The sequence below is a fragment of the Aedes albopictus genome, chromosome 1 (genome assembly GCF_035046485.1).
Source record: "Aedes albopictus strain Foshan chromosome 1, AalbF5, whole genome shotgun sequence".
Lineage (NCBI taxonomy): Eukaryota > Metazoa > Arthropoda > Insecta > Diptera > Culicidae > Aedes > Aedes albopictus.
This window is the reverse complement of record NC_085136.1, coordinates 187,176,228-187,193,054: the sequence shown is the minus strand read 5'-3', so window position 1 is coordinate 187,193,054 and position 16,827 is coordinate 187,176,228. Positions and strand designations below refer to the sequence as shown.

At 38.5% G+C, this 16,827-nt stretch overlaps 1 protein-coding gene across 6 annotated transcripts in view; it reads right to left on the bottom strand.

The window, feature by feature from the left end:
* LOC109423119 (ATP-binding cassette sub-family D member 1) overlaps positions 1-15,555 on the bottom strand; it is a 94,817-nt gene extending 79,262 nt beyond the window's left edge. Inside the window, exons 1-2 of one of the 6 annotated variants that reach the window (XM_062846009.1) lie at positions 15,405-15,528; positions 15,264-15,351 (exon numbers count right to left, since the gene is read on the bottom strand). The gene's annotated coding sequence lies outside the window, so the exon portion shown is untranslated. Of the gene's footprint in view, positions 1-14,803; positions 14,882-15,263 lie in introns of those variants that run through there. The other 5 variants (XM_029852156.2, XM_029852159.2, XM_029852158.2 and 2 more) reach the window with 5 other exon arrangements.
* Positions 15,556-16,827: the final 1,272 nt, after the last annotated feature.

Here is a 16,827-nt window from a genome sequence, read left to right as displayed (position 1 = left end):
AATTCAAGCGTGAAATTATATAAAATAAATAACTGTTTTCAAGAGTGTATTCGCCGCATTGGATCTCAGATTTAGTCAAAACTCAAGCCAGAGTTCATAGAAAAACTTCAAGAAGAATTTAAAGCTGAAATTTTCAAGCAATTTCAAGTAAAATTTGTAGCGCAATCGGTGGTGTCGTTTCTGCGAAATTCAAAAATAATTTATATTGGCTCTGATGCAATCTCTGGAAAAGTTGCTGGTAAAGAAAGAACACTTAACAGAAACTTGTTCTACCGCTACTGTTAAGGAAGGTTTCGGCAACCTTCTAAAAGAATACCAGAGTAAGAGAATATTCTAATAAACATTCTAAAAAAAATTTGGAGGAAATTTATGATAAGTTCCTAATGGAATTTTTGACTCAGTTTGCAAAATAATTTTCTATTGACTTTCATGAATATATTTAGCGGAAAAGTTTACAGTCAATTTCTCTACAAATTTCTACTGAATATTTTACAATCCATTTCGCCAGAAGTTCGCCATGGATTCATCCTCATTTCAGTGAGCAAATCTCTCTACTCAAAAAATTCGAACTGAAACTCTTCACAACAATCTGTTTTAAATTCTTGCTAGATTTCCTCTAAAAAAATATTCAACTGATTTGTTGTTCTCCGATTTCAGTAAGTCGTAAGCTATCTAACTAAAATCAAACTCAGGAGTTCCAAAACAACTTGTAAATTTCGGAAAGAAAATACTTTGATTTTTTCAAGAATTTTGTAGAAAATTCTTTAAAATGTTTTCAAAAACTGTAGACAGAAAGAAAACAAACATATTTAGTAGGAACTTTATAACTCTGTAATTTATAGAGATTTGGAGTTCCTCTTGAATTTAGTCTAATATTTTTTCCGGATATCCGGTGGTTTTTCTTAATCTTCCATTAATCGCGTGGTCGGCCGCTATACCGTCAGCACCACGCTTATGGTGAATACAACGAGTGAGCTTCTTACAACTTGTTGTACAAAATACAACTGCGCGATTCCTGAAGAGTTAAAGCAAATGCACAACAAAAATGTAATATTAATAAATTTTGGAGGCAAAATTTAAAATTTCATAAATAGATGGACGACACATATTCTTACAAAAAAAATCACAACATATCACACACATCTTGCCAATAGACAGTATTCGAAGTTCTTGTTTTTTTTTTCGTAAAGTGGAATTTTGTGGGGGCCCCTAAAATGTGGGGGCCCGGGGCCCTGGCCCCCCTGGCCCCCCCTAAATCCGGCACTGTGTGTCTCTGACAGATTTTGGGTACCTGAATCCGAATCTGGGCTCAGATTTGCTCCAGCACGTCACGATTTTGAGCTATACCTCTATTTATAGGGCAAATGTGTGACTGCAAGCCATTATGCATGGAAATTATTTTCTAAATTAACGATTTATGCCAAATATTTCGTTTTACCCAATTAAATTTGATAATTTTAAGCATTTGAGGACAGAGATGGCATTTCACCGTAGCGATTCACTGTGGCGTCAGTTTATCGACCACACTGGGGATAGGAACATTTTTCACCATACCAAGAAGCCAGTTTCTCTTGTTTTGGGTTATGGGCAGGGAATGAAATTATCGATCACGATCGCGATAGTAAAAAACTCTCCCACACGCATTATCGGCGAAAAAAGACGCATGAGCATGAGCATGAGCATTGGTGACCGTACACTTCGTAGTTGCTACTCCGTGATTGACCAGAGCTAGCGGAATTGCACAGAGAACCAATAGATGGGGCTTGGGATTAGCGCACCTTCCTCAATGTACACGTTCCGGAAGCTCAAACTTTTTTGGGTCAATAACGGCGCCGGCCACGTCCTTACGGTCTACCGGGGAAGGGAAGGAATGTTAGTTTGACAACCGTTGCTACTAGAGGTTGTATGTACTACTGGACCCTCCACAGTTGTCACGGGAAGGAGTTTTTGTTAGTTGGCGGGATCAATAGTTACATAAATCAGGATTCGCTTTGGTAAGCGATGTAATGCATGTAACCGTGAGCATACACAAAACACATATACACAGAGTTGTGTCACCTCACAGTTAGGAAGAATGGTGAGTCCTTGAAAATTCTGAGTAGGAATCTAGAGAATGTCTTATGAAACGAAAGAGATCTTGCGTCACCTCGCAATTTAGAGAACTGGTGAACCAGTACGCAGTGATATTTGCCTCTGATACCATGGACTCGATACATTGAGACAAAACTTTGTGCCGACACCATCAGTGGCGGACCGCACAATTCAAGGGAAGAAATACTGAAACATATTGTAATACAAAAAACTGAAGTCAGCACCTTGATGTGCCGGACTGTACAATAATATAGGGAAATTTCATTGAAAAAATGTGTTTAGCGAGAATTTTGGCCGACACTTGAAGTGACGAACTTTACAGTGCTCGCTGCGTAAATTCTTGAAAGATTTATATAAGTAATATATACAAACTTTAATAAATAAATAATTAAAATATATATACAAACAGAACTAGGTAGAGGAAGTGATAATTTGCAAGATGCAATTTTGGAAATTGACGAACTATACAAACTCGATGAAAGAATATTGAACAGATACATACACACATACATTAAAATTAGACACAAGCTACCACCTATTATGAATCAAGAAGTTAATGAAAATAGAGGCAATATAGAGAGAAACAACAAACAACAAGGAACAAACTCACCGGATTATCCCCTGCAGCACACGAGAAAGCCCCTCAGGCTATCGCGCATGTTCACTCGTTCAAGCCACTCGCTGGATCTTCCGTTTTCTAGCTACTATGTTAAAGTGCCCTTGATAACGCGCGACACGAACTCAATACCGAAACACAAAACAAAAAATAAATAAACAAACTTTCCCCCAACTATCCCAACGACCACGCGCGACCCGAACTCAATGTTGACTCTACCTCGGGCTCGGAGAACGACGACGCACATGACACAAACCAAAGACGACAGCGCGACATTTTTCTGCTGACTTTCGGCGCCACCTCGAACACACTGAACTACTACGGGGAACGACGACGATAGCGCGACGGTATCGAACAGAAAAGAAGCAGAGTTTTTCTGCTGACTTTCGACGCCACCTCGAACACACTGAACTACTACGGGGAACGACGACGATAGCGCGACGGTATCGAACCGAAAAGAAGCGGCATTTTTCTGCTGACTTTCGGCGCCACCTCGAACACACTGAACTACTACGGGGAACGACGACGATAGCGCGACGGTATCGAACCGAAAAGAAGCGGCATTTTTCTGCTGACTTTCGGCGCCACCTTGAACACACTGAACTACTACGGGGAACGACGACGATAGCGCGACGGTATCGAACAGAAAAGAAGCAGAGTTTTTCTGCTGACTTTCGACGCCACTTCGAACACCCGCATTATCGGCGAAAAAAGACGTGCGATAAATTCAGACTTGGGTTTCTCCCGAGAATGTATTTTCGCTCGTTCCGCAGCACCGAAAATCGATTATCATCATGAAAAGTTGACTGGTTTGCTTTCTGCTCTTTGTTCGCCTTTCCGTAGTCCCGTCGTCACCGGCTGTAGCTTTTATGTATAAAATTTCTGTCCTCTCTCGAGCAGCTTGTGTGGTCGAGTGGTTATGGTGCGCGCTCATACACATTTTTTGTGGAGGGTCTAGGTTCGAATCCCGTTAGCGGCAAATTTTTGTTATTTGCCTTCTGATAATTATCGCGATAACTTTGCAGGCGATAAAGTTGGATAGCAAAAATGAAAAGAGCGATTTCCAGTTTTCGGCTATCTTTGATCGGGGACAAACAGCAACGACCGATAAACATTTCTCACAGGAAACGTAAAAACAGAAAAAATCGGTTGCTCGAAAAACGCCGTTTATCGTCTCAGTTTGCTGATAATTTCATTCCCTGGTGCTCTTGCTCGTTCGCCTTGGATCGAGTGTGGCTCACTCTTTCGCGGGCATTTCTCTCGCGCGCTCTCCCGTGTTTTCACCCAGCCGTCACTGAATCATTACCATGGTGTCACCGGGGCGAGAACTCTCCGGTGTTTCACCGCAGCGCGCACTCTGGCGCAAAAACCTCACTGGAGCGCTCGCCCGGGTGATTTTTTACACTTTCACCGGAGAGAATTTTAAAGCGCTCTCATCGCACTGCTGTGTGGTCTGGTGCTCAGGGAGCTGAGAGATTTATTTCTACCCACCAAGCTTGCGTGCATTCGAATCGCAGTGGTGAATCCACATATAAGAGACGGGCTCCTATTGAGATGCACAGCGTGAGTGGTGTATTTTCTATTTCTCTTTCCTACTCTGAGGATATGGACATCTCTGTTTGAGGACAAACGTCTTAAAATCCCGTTTCAATAGTGCATCAGAACTTCAAACGCACAAATTTCAAGAAGCTAGAAGCTTCACACAATAGTGTATATTATTAATCTGTTCTTGCCTTGGTTCTTGCTCACTTGTAATAAGCTCACAATAAGAAGATCAGGTGCGCTGGTTTTGTTTACGAAGAGATTTGTGCCCTCGAAATCGTGAGTAGGTGTCAATGTCAGCCATTGTGGTGGCCATTTTGGGATTCTAACAAGTCTGTCCTTAATGGTAGTTACAATATTTGTCATACAAGTCAACCTCAAAAACTTGCATGCAAGTTCAGTACAAAACTTAAAACTATGAAATTTGATTTGGTAAAACGAAATATTTGGAATAAACCGTTAATGTAGCATTAAGGATTGTGGGGGCCCGGGCCCGAGCGGATGCGGAGGCCCCTTGGCGATGGACATAAAACAAACTTCATTGTTTTCAAACAGTATTTGAGCAATATGAAACAAAAAGTTGGTGTGTAATAACCAAAAAAAGGTCTTTGTGGGGGCCTCTAAAATGTGGGGCCCGGGGCCCGCCCCCCCATACATCCGACCCTGAATGTACAGGGGATACTCAAAATAACTGGGACAGGTAAAATTTTCACATTTCAAAAAATGTTCAACTCGCTGTAACTTTTCTAAATTGATGCCCTCAAATTTTTACTGTAAGTTCATCAACTAGTTGTGTATCAGTGGTTCAAATTTGGAAGAGATCGGGCCATTCTACACGAAGTTATAAAGATTCTAGAAAAAGGTAGAATTATCCGATAGCTAACTTTGAGCTGTTATATCTCCGGATTCAATGAACCGAATGCAAAGAAATTTTGATCATTTATGACTAATATAATGAACTTTGAAAAGCAGTTGACTTAATTTGAAATTATTATTAAGAAAAAAAAAGTTATAGCAATTGCATTTATCCTATGTTTTTTTAGTAAATTTATTTTTTTATTCTTAATCACTTAACCTAATTTTACAGCTCTATTGTCCACTTGGGCACTACGTGAGCGATAACAATTGACAGCTGCACTTAGACTTTTGTACAGCACCTAGATGTATTCTATTCTATTCATCTATATTGAACTGGTTGCCTGCGTGCTTTTTTCACTGTTCTACTCTATTAATGGTAGAATGAAGAGCACGAGGATGTGGATGGGTGGCTGTTGTTCCTTTTCCAGTCCGATTGGGGATCCATTATGAGTTGCAGTTCGCCGATGTCCATGTATCCGGGTCCGTTTGAGCCGTAGGCTCAGAAGAGGGTCAATGTCAGCCACTCTCGAGGGAAGAGCAACTGACGAAAAATTGCAAGTGCCGGGGCTGGGAATCAAACCCATGACCATCCGCATATGAAGCGAACGTGTGACCAACTACGCCACGGGCCCCGGCAAAGTAAATTTATCTATTTTTTATTATCCCGTTACTTTATCTATTTTTTATTATCCCGTTACTTTTTCAATTTAATGCCGGCTATTTGGTTGCATTCCTTTGAAATATAAATATATTCAAGTGAATTAGAGGGAATTTAAATGAACTATAATTACTATCTCGAATTTTGAAACGATGATGAAGTTTTGGATAAATTGTTGTTATATTAGAAAAATAATCTAATCGTTATAATTTTCTTTTGTGTAAGTAATGTTTAGTTTAGTCAAATGTTTTTAATAGCTCATTATATAAGTCGTAAATGATCAAAATTTCATTGCATTCGGTTCATTGAATCCGGAGATATAACAGCTTAGAGTTGGCTATCGAATAATTATACCTTTTTCTAGAACCTTTATAACTTCGTGTAGAATAGCCATATCTTCTCCAAATTTTGACCACTGATACACAACTAGTTGATGAACTTACAATAAAAAAATGAGAATATTTGATGCCTTTTTCGAAAAGTTACAGCGAGTTGAACATTTTTTGAAAAGTGAAAATTTTACCTGTCCCAGTTATTTTGAGTATCCCCTGTAGGTGTTAATTGACTAATTAATACTTTGATTGCTTCAAAAAATAGTTTCCATGCTTAATAGCTTGCAGTCAAAAAAGCCCAAAATCACGCATTTGGCTCTATAAATTAATGTATAGCTCAAAACTGTGACGTGCAGGAGCCCGGATTCGGATTTAGCGACCCAAAATCTGCCAGAGACACATAAGTTTGCTTTTGAGACAGACCAAAAGCTAAATTTTGTTTCGTTGTGCCATGGACAGGGTAGAAAAGTGACAGCAACGCAAAGGAAACTATTTCGATATAGAAGAATTAGAATAGAATACATTTAGGCGCTGTGCAAAATGTAAATGCAGCTGCCAATTGAGCAGTGCCCCAGTGGACAAAAGAGCAGTAAATTAGATTATAAATGGTTGAAGAATAAAAAAAAATTGGACTAAATTTTCCACATACAAGCATGTTTTATAAGCAGTGCTGAAAAATTCATTTCGTCATATTCAAATTCAATCACCTACAGCTCATTTCAGAAGCTGAACCTGAGAATATGGTATATGGAAAACTTGTGCGGCTAGTCCAGTTCTGCAAGAAAGTCACGGAAAACCGCTATTTTTCTAATATGTCAGGTAAATGTCACGGACCACCTTCGAAAAATGCCAAATGATATTCACGGTGAATATCATTTGTTATTTTTCAAAGGTAGTCCGTGACATTTACCTTATATATTCGAAAAATAGCAGTTTTTCCGTGACTTTCTTGCAGAACTGGACTAGCCGCGCAATTTTTTTATATACCATATTCTCAGGTACAGCTTCTAAAATGAGCTGTAGGTGATTGAATTTGAATATCACGAAATGAATTTTTTAGCACTGTTTATAAGTGAGAATTGTGTGAATCAACAAGATAAGATGTACCTAGCCATGCTTCTTCAACACAACCAATCTCATTTAAATAGGTAAGGGGCTGTCCATAAACCACGTGGTCATTTTTTAGGAGATTCTAAACCTCATCCCCCCCCCCCCCCCCGCGTGGTCTTTCGTTCATACAAAAGCCGTAAGTCTCTTAAATAATGACAAATCAATCAATCAAATTCATACATTTTTTTTTTTTAATTTGTATGGATCGTAGTCTTTTGCAAAAAGAGATCTTCGGCTTCGTAAAGCGTCATACGCGATTGAGCCTCAAATAAATGAACTAGATAAAAAAAAAGAAAGGGAAACTACGGCAAAAGGATAGAGGAGCAGAGGACGTTATCAAATTCAAGAAAAACTGGGTCAACCCAAGCAAAACAATCGACGGAACGGTTGTCCAAAACCTTATGAAGAACACTAAAAAAAAAGGTGCGAAAGCTGCCAAGATTCACGAAAAATTAAGTATAAAATGATACCATGGGCTTCTCTGATGGTCAATAAACAATGTAATTGAATTTAATTAACAAAATAAATAAAACATTTTCAGATACAGCAATTTTCAGGTGTACCATAATCTGGGGGGAAGTTGATCACTTTTGCTCTTTTCTTTTGAATAAAATCAAGTACAATGCATATGACTCTAAACAAATATTTTTAAAACATGTACTGAGTGGACCTGTTTCAAATTCCGTAAATGAAATTCTTACAAGAAATTGCTAAATTTTATAAAAATTGCTCAAATGGCCAAATTTGAAAACTTTCAATCCGGGGTGAAGTTGACCAACCAATGACATCACATGCTAAGAATAGAAAATTATTGAACAAACTAAATTTGATGATGCTGAATCTGAATAAGATTTTGAAATTCTTACAATTGGTGTAATTTGTATGTTAAAAATGAAATAAAGTTTAGTAAGTTACAGAATGCCCACAATTAACGCCTAAGGGTATGCAATTACCTTAAAAAATCGTCTTACTTTCGCAAAAATATGCTTTTTTCAAATAAAACTCATATGTTAACATCGATTTTAACTCAAAGCTATGTTTAATAAGCCTACCATGAATGAATAAAAGTGTTTTGTGAGTCATCTGATAAACAAGGCGTTGCTAGGAGGCGATTTTATGAATGGCAGTCTGTTCACCGAGTTTCAATACACGTCCAAAAAAGTCGATATTTTTATGTAAAATCTGTCACAATTGCCATAAAAACCTTCAAAAATTCTTCAAATATATTCACACAATCGATTTACATCAAAAGTTCTTCCATTGATACAGAACTGTGGCGTCCTCAACGGTTGAAGGATGTGGATCCCAATGTGATCAACTTCACCCCGCTGATCAACTACCCCCCAGATTACGGTACCGTAATCTGGGGGGTAGTTGATCAGCGGGGTGAAGTTGATCACAATGGGATCTACGTCCTTCATCCGCTGAGGACGCCACAATTCTGTTTCACTGGAAGAACTTTTGCTGTAAATCGATTGTGTGAATATATTTGAAGAGTTTTTGAAGATTTTTATGGCAGTTGTGACAGATTTTACATAAAATTATCGACTTTTTTGGATGTGTATTGAATCTCGGTCAAAAGACTGCCTTCAAAAAAATCGCCTCCCAGCAACGCCTTGTATATCAGATGACTCGCAAAACACTTTTATTTATTCATGGTAGGCTTATTGAACATAGCTTTGAGTTGAAATTGATGTTAACATATAAGTTTTATTTTAAAAAAAAGTATATCTTTGCGAAAGTAAGGTGATTTTTCAGGCAATTGCATATCTTTAGGCGTTTAATGTGGGTCATTCTGTATTAACATACTAAACTTTATTTAATTTTTAACATAAAATATACCAGTTGTAAGAATTTCAAAATCTTATTCAGATTCAGCATCATCAAATTTAGTTTGTTCAATAATTTTTCATTCTTAGAATGATATTTCATTGGTTGATCAACTTCACCCCGGATTGAAAGTTTTCAAATTTGGCCATTCGAGCAATTTTTACAAAATTTAGCAATTTCGTGTAAGAATTTCGTTTACGGAACTTGAAACAGGTCCCCTCAGTACATGTTTTAAAAATATTTGGTTGGATTTATGTGCATTGTACTTGATTTTATTCAAAAGAATAGAGGAAAAGTGATCAACTTCCCCCCAGATTACGGTACTCATAATTAACGATACAGTCCTTAGGGAGGTTTCAGAAGGGTTTCCGAGTGTTGTTAAGGCACTTTAAATCATTTCAGGACATTGCAGAAGTACGTTATACCAGAAGTTGTATTCCCAGTGGTTTAGGAGAAGCTCCTGTGATCTGATGAAGGTTTTAAATGACTTTTAAAAGGTTTAGATGAGTTTCAAAAGGTTACATTTCATGTAAAAGTAGTTTCGGTGGGCTGGAGAGTCTAGATTCGTTTTTGTTAGAATTATTCATTCTTGTTATTACTCTAATTTTTGTTTGCATTATTCAGTCTTTTAATAAATCTATATGTTCTTCAAGTATTTTCAATTCTTATTAGAATTCTTGTAAGCATCCCTTATCTTTTTAAATTTTTAATTGTTGTTAGAATTATTAATTCTGTTGGGTTTTAGAACTTTTGTTAGAATTCTTGTATATTGTAAGAGTTTGTTCTATTAAGAGTTTTTAATTCTTATTAGTATTATTAACTCTTGTCAGGTACTGAAAGTACGTGTAATTCTCAATTCATAATGAAATTCTTCATTCCTAATAGAATTTTTGATACCTGATAGAATTCCTAATTAAACCAATTGTTTTATTGCTTTTTTTACTGCAATCAGTGGTGCCAACTTGACAGGCCTCGCCGTTTTAACAACGTCACAAGTTGGCGCGCATGATTTAATAATCAAAATCTAAGGCGTCTCTGGAACTGCTCTGCCTCGTCCGTATTCCAGAAAAAAACAGCACAAGTTTCACGATAAGCTACTCTACCTTAACTATGGCACATTTTTATCTTTGCGAATCGCTCCTTCGCGTGAATCATTTGCGAGCCCCTGCATTAGTAGTAGGTTGGTTATGGTTAGCAAGCGTGTGTACTGTATACGGAGCTTGTTTTTATTTGGCCCGCTCACTTGCTGCCAGTACTTACCTACCTACCAACCAAGTGCGCGGTGGATTCATAAATGGTATGGCAATAAACATTTTTAATGGACGTAATTGTAAAGCTGCTCCGAGTGCGCCGTGAGCTCCGACGAGTTACTCAGTACAGTAGGTTTAGCATTAAAACAAATACACACATTTCCATGTGATGCCACTGGCACTGGCTGCTAGTGTGGTATTAGCAAGTCAGTTGCTAGATAGACGAACTATGCAATGTCGCTTTCGCGGAGAAAGGATTGAAGTTTGCTGGGCTGTAAACTTATTATGTCATATTGGGGCTCTGGAAGCACTTGAAAGTTTTTCTAATTAAAATTTCTAAATTTTCGCAATCTAAAAAAAAAAAAAACGAAGATACATTAATGATTCTCGGCAATTACTTCGAATAGCCAAACATAGGCATGATTCAAAAACTACATAACACGTAATTGACTATTTTGTTACATTCTGTCTTTGTAGCTGTTACTGTATAGAAAAATCACAATTTTCTAAATTATTTTAAGTTTACGGTCCATTTACTACTCTTATTGATTTGTTACGAGATCTGCTGATAAACGCGCCATGTAAAGTAATGCTGAAAGATATAACTTGCTTTCTTCCATTTGATTCCCATCTAGGAGAGAGTGCTCCGAAGTTCACCAAAGCGATTTTATCAACAAAACTAGGTATATTTTGATTTTTTTTTTAATTTTTTTTTATAATTTATGCAGGAGAGCACCTCATTGTTTTGAACCAATGGTTTGTTGTAAAATTTAAGAATTTTATTAAATTGATTTTTGCATTAGCTTCAGAACATCCAACATTATGTGGATTTTGATATCGGCCCATGCATGCATATTCTACACTCCTGAATAATTCAAAATTAATTTACAGAGTAATTTGAAAGAAATGTGCCTTCATCTTTTACGAATTCATAAGGACGCTTGATTGTTTCGAGTGATAATAGCGTATTCAAAAACTCTTCCCTATGTTGCAGAGCTACGAAGGAAAATAGTGTTTCAATCATCTTATTTGATTATTTGATTTGATACCTTGATATCTTATTTGATTTGCATCTAATAAGGGTATAATTTTGGACCCACTATACATACTGTGAATCAGTTAAACCATACTTTTCCATCAGGTTACGAATGGTTTCAATCCTGCAGAAGAGAATAATTTTATAAACTCCGTTTTTTTTATGCTGGCTTAGGGGCTGCCCATAAACCACCCAAGCAACACACATGTTATAATATAGTTCCGACAGCGCAAGTTTTGGTTGTATAGAAGTTTTTTTGACGTAATTCTAACATTGTGTTGAAATAACGTTAAATAAACTTATATACAACCAAAACTTGCCCTGTCGTAACTTTTATATAACATGTGTGTTGCTTGGGCACGTGGTCATTTTTTTGGGACTTTTCAACTTTTGTCCATACAAAATGGTCATTGGTCGATACCCAACCCCCCCCCCCCCACTCATGACCACGTGGTTTATGGACAGCCCCTTAGACAACTTTTTTTTATTTGTAAATTTAAACTATGCTAATTTTTCACAGGCTTAGACTACCATTTTACGAATGTCTGCTTTTTTCGTGTTTTATTGACATTTTCGCTAAGCTTTCAAACTGATCACTTGCAGCAAATGCACTACATAATCACTGGAAAGTAATAACCACCTATGAGTTTGATCCAAATGTAAGGAGGCGAGAATCTTAAATGAACTCGATTTATTGATTCTTTACCTAATGTAATTTCTATCGTCAGCCTATTTAAGCAATTTTCACTGCGGAGTGTTGTTATATGTGATAAGTATTATTAGTTTTTTATTCTTTTTGATTTAACTTCTAAAGGAATGATGGAAGAAACCTTTAATGTTATGTAATGCTTGAAAGGATCTCAAAAGGAACTTCTGGTGTAATGTCAGAATAAAACCCTTTAGGAATCCCAACAAGAGCAATGAACTCGTATAGGAAAACCTGGGAAAATCTAAGGAAGAGCTTCTGGAGGAATTCCTTAAAAAATCCTTGAAGCAATCTCTGAAAAAATCCCGAGAAGACTTACTGAGGACAAACTGAGGGAATCCCAGATGGAAACTGTTTAGTAACATCAGTAGAAATTTTTAGAAGAGTCCCTGAGGGAACTCCTGAAGCATTTCTATATCTCCCAAGACCACGAAACGTCAAAGATTTAGAAGGATTTACCTTACCAACCATGTAGTGCAGTGCCGTATATGGCCTAGGCTCTTAGTGTAAAGAATTGGCATATGGTTAAAATTTACCAAAACAAAAAGTTAAAGCTCCGGCAAAGCTGCTTAATAGATTAAAGGCTTTCGGTGGAATAGACAATTGGTCCAGATGTCCGCCACTAGGCGATGCTACTTTCAAAATTTCAAGAGCATGCAAATTTTATTTTCATCATGCTGTTATTTTTGAAAAAGTGCACCAAAAGTTTTCAAATTTTTACTGGTAGCGCTTCGTAGTTTACGATAATTGGCGAGATAATTGTTACAAATTGGAGTCTAATTGATCAACTCCTCATCAAAAACATTTCCAAAGAAACTGTTCTTGTTTGACTAACTTTTATTCAACTACTAAATATATTAAAGGATTAGGTAAACAGAAAGATTTTTTTTAATATTCATGCCTTTTATATTGGCCTGTTGAGACCATCATCAAGCTATCGGGGTGATTTTGCATTTCACTAAGTCGGTAGAAGAGCAGCCCAAGTAACATTTAGATTACCAAGTGTTCTTGTAGATACCCGATTTTGTCAGCATTTTAGAACAAGAAAGATAAAAGTGAATTTTACACATTATTGCCTTTTTCTAATCAATATTACTTCAGTTGATGTCTTTTGGCGTCATATATAAGTTACATAACGAACGAATCTCGAGTAACTTTTGAAAACGGACATTTTTGGCAAACTAACACATGATCGTGACTCAACCCTGTCCAACCTTCAAAACCATTATCGTTTCAAACTGCTAAAAAACTTTTCTTCTTTGTTACTTCTGGAACAGAACAAACGTCAAATGTTCCCTATTGGTGTGATTATATTATATCACATCCCCAAATATGTGACACTGGGATAGAAATCACTTCTTCACCTAAATCTTGTCCCAATTGAAAAAATGTAGCATTTGCTTGTAGACTTTCAGGGGGCAAAAGGATTTCTGACCAAAACGTACGATCTATACAAATTTTAAAATTTTTGTGTGAACGAAAATCTACGAGAGGGGTGGGGTTCTAAGATGACTTAAATTTGATCCACCATAAAATCTTCCCGAGCAAACATACGGTCGTATATGGTGTTGCATAGGATGCTAAGATGGAAGCGATATACGTACACTTTACACGCGGGTAAATGGAAGCATGTACGTACGCATATGACCTCCACTTTTTTTTTTATCTGTATTAGGGGCTGTCCATAAACCACGTGGTCATTTTTTTGGGACTTTTCAACCCCCCCCCGCGTGGTCATTAGTCCATACAAATTTTTTTATTTGTCCATACAAATGAACCCCCCCCCCCCTCCTTATGACCACGTGGTTTATGGACAGCCCTTAACGTGATTTTTAGCCCTAGGCTAGTTCATCTCGGGACCCACGCCTTACTTCCCTTCCGAAGGAAGAACTCAATTTGTGTGAGTTTGTCGGGAGTGGGATTCGATCCCAGGTCCTCGGCGTGATAGTCACGTGCTTTAACCATCACACCAGGTCCGCTCCACGAGGCCTCCACTTTAGCATCCTATGTAACATGATATATAACTGTGTGTATATGAATTTCAGGATTTCGGGGTAGGATTCCTCCACAAACTCTCACTGAAATTCCTCTGGCTGGGATTCCCAGACCAGAAATTTCTTCTAGAATTTATCCACGAATTCCTTAATAAATTTTCCGGTCATTTTTTTAAGAATACCTCAGATATGTCCAGGTATTCTTCCTGTGCAGGCCCGTCCACAGAAGTGGCGCCAAGAGAGGGGTTTTTCCCAATTTCGGAAAAAGGCGGAGAAGCGCCTAATGTACGAAGCGTCGGTAATGGGAGGGATTAACACCCAACCATCCCCCCCCCCCCCCTCCCTTGTGCACGGGCTTGTTCCTGTGGTATCTCCAGAATGTGCCTGGTGGTACAATAGAGTGCCTGGTGCAAAAATCAAAAACTTATATGGGACAACTACGCGAAGAATGGCAGTATATTGCAAAGAAATTTGGAACCTCCGAAGATCTAATGATTCAAAATATGTTTTCACACATTAAAAACATAAATTAATATGCAACTTTGTAAATTCACTACGTATTATAGACCGTGGAGCTTATATTAAATTAACAACTTCAAACTAGCCTTCATGTCGCAAGCATCTTTGAATGCCACCCTGATGATTGAAAAAACATTCTTCACACTCTCGAGTACTGAGCGGGTGGAATAGTTCCATAGGTGCGCTTGATACAATCATGCTGGAAACAAAAAGGTATGCGAGGGCGCGAATACATTCAAATCGCATGGCTGTGATGCTAACCCGAGCCATTTGTTGCTGCGTTGTTCCACTTGCTGGATAGAACGTAAATAATTTCCTCACGCTTTGAATCGTCGAGAAGCTTCAACACTGCGTCGCGGCCGGCAACATTGCGCTAGAACGGGCACGATGAAGCGTTGTTATGTCAAACCAGCCAGCATGCTTGTGTGTTTGAGAGTACAAACATCTGCAAGAGACATAACATGGGAAAAAGGGCTAAAAAATAACTGCATCAACCGTCCAAAAGTCAGTACACACAGCTGGCTGGCAAGTACAAACACTGCTGGAGACACTCTCAACGTAGATACATTCTGCTGCAGGGTTATGTCATTGCAGTAGTCAACACCTCACATCAACGATTTGAACACAGACTCTCAATGCAACTTCCTTGCGAATCAATGACTGTATTGCTCTTTGATTATTATTTTTGCTTAATTCACCAAGGTTTCAACAGCACACTTACAATGTTTCGTGACACTTCAGAAGGGGATCACTTTTCACTGGACAGCACTGGATCACCGAGCGGATATTTTTAAGATATTAATCGGTTCCTGTGAATGCGTCATGGTATTATAAATATAAGCGAGGAGTATAATAAACTAACCCTGTCTACCGGGACTCAGTACGACGACGGCGGGCGCGCGCGGATGGAAGGCGTAAGATGATGATAAGCATGAATCGTTCGCTTCCGCGGTTCTCGTGCTACTAGCGTAATATTCAAACGCGAAGCTCACTATCTCTGTGTATGAATTGGAGACGAGTACCGAGACTGGCTACAGTGACTTGTGCGTGTTTAATTTCATTTACAGCATATGTGATTTCATCTTGTGCGCAGACTCGGTATCTAACCGTAACTCGTAGTTGCAATGTAGCTAGGGTGGGTGGATAACTTGATGTTTGAGCAAAAAAGTAAAATGTGTGGAACAAAATATGAAAGTGGTGTGCATAATATTGAATTATTGTCCAATTAGATGATTCCAAACATGTTAACTTTACAGAACATGATTTAAAAAAATACGTTAACCAAATTAAAGGCAGAGAGAGCGTGAATTTGAGCGCAAATTTGGAAAGCGTTATGTGGGATATTGTGCGTAAACGAGATTATGTTTGTGAAGATCAAAATTATGAAATTTTGATACAGTCCTGAAATTTGCGTTACTGAGTTGGGCAGCATCCATTTATTACGTATAGGTAAAATCGACTACTTTAGAAACCCCCTCCCCCCTTCGTAACGCTTTTTTGTATGAAAGTCTAAAAATTTTTGTATGGGCCGTAACGCTCAGCTGTACTCTTCCTCTCCCCCAATAGCGTTACGTAATACGTGGACGGCGTCTTAGTCATCTCATGGAGCAATATAATGAACAATTTAGCAGTTTTGATAAAATTCAAAAGTTCCCATCCTATGGTCACAGGGGGCTGCAAAACGGCGTGTCGAAAAGGAGAGCGTCCGACATAGCTCTGGTCCTCACAAGTTCCTACCTCATGCTTCCACGGGTCAAGCGATGACAAAGACCACCAGCTAAGAGTTGTGTGCTTAGCTGGTAGTGCAGCCTGGGCACTGTTGTCCTTCTGACTTCAGCTAAATTGAAGAGGTACGTCTCGAGTGTCTGTTCACCAAGGAGGTGCGGCTCAAACAGCGTCTGTTCTGGCATTCAGCGGCTGAGTATGAAATGTCCTCCACCAGAAGCTATACCTAAGGTGCCAGCCCACCACGGTGGATAGGGGACCTTAGGCCAACAACCTACTGTCTCCGAAACCCAAAAAAACGTTACTGAAACCGAAAATGAAAGATTACGAACTGATTCATCGGCAACGATTTTTAGCGCGAAACAACGGACAAGAATTGGAACTTGGAATGTATTAACCCTAGCACAGCAGGGTAAACTGGCACAACTAGCCAATGAGGCATGCCGTATAAAGCTTGAGATCCTAGGACTGAGCGAAGTCCGTTGGCCGAACTTTGGAGAACACAGATTGGCGTCGGGTCAAATTCTGCTATACTATGGTCTACTAGGTGAACACGCTCC